Below are 851 nucleotides of genomic sequence, written 5' to 3'. Positions count from 1 at the left end.
ACTCCAGTCTGGGCGACAGAGTGAGACTCCAACTCAAAAAAAAAAAAAAAAGAATTCTACTCTGTTCAGAAAGGAGAGTTTATGGAAGCATAACTCCCAATCTTCTATTTGCACGCCAAAACTTCCAACTTCCCATAGGAGACATAAAATGCAATGTCCCTTTGGAGTATTCTTCCTGCCCGTCCCTGGGGCAGTCATGTCCCCATCCCAGCCTGTCTTCACCCCTAGTCATTCGCCTCCTTTTACTCAGAGCAGGTCTGGGAATATGTTTGTGCAAGGGGATGCTTCCTCAAATGCTCCAGCAATCCCACACCCTAGAAGTGGGCTCCATACTCCACAAATGCTTCCTGAACATTCTCCTTGCCCTCCTTACTCTCAGATGCCAGCTTCTTCCCATCTGACCAGAGTTCATGCCTCCCACACTTCTGAACTCCTGGTGTACCCTCTTCTCTTTCTTCTTTGGCCCCTCCCTGAAAGGAAAACCAACAATAATAAAAAGGAATTAATGCCCTGTCCCAATGACTGTGTGTAGTGCACTCTGTGGGTCAAGGAGAAAAGAAGTTTCCCAGAGAACAGGTGGCTGGAGCTTTCTTCCCTAAGCCCAAGTCCATTTTCTGAAACGCGGCTTCTACCAATTGCATATAAACCACAAGCTTGGTCCCCGGATCTAGGGCGATTATCTCCCATCACTACCTTGACTGACCACCAGAGGAAGGTAGTGAGCAAAGCCTGCTGTCGCCTCAGCCCCTGCACCGTGCTCAGCCTCCTGTTTCAATATTAAGTCGTTTTTAATTGACCTCAAGATTTCTTATATGTAAAATGTACAAGATTTCTTTTTTTTTTTTTTTTTT

Source organism: Carlito syrichta, unplaced genomic scaffold (genome assembly GCF_000164805.1).
Source record: "Carlito syrichta isolate Samal-C Ts95f unplaced genomic scaffold, Tarsius_syrichta-2.0.1 Scaffold308181, whole genome shotgun sequence".
Taxonomy (NCBI): domain Eukaryota; kingdom Metazoa; phylum Chordata; class Mammalia; order Primates; family Tarsiidae; genus Carlito; species Carlito syrichta.
The sequence above is the reverse complement of the archived record's forward strand: the minus strand, read 5'-3'. Positions refer to the sequence as shown.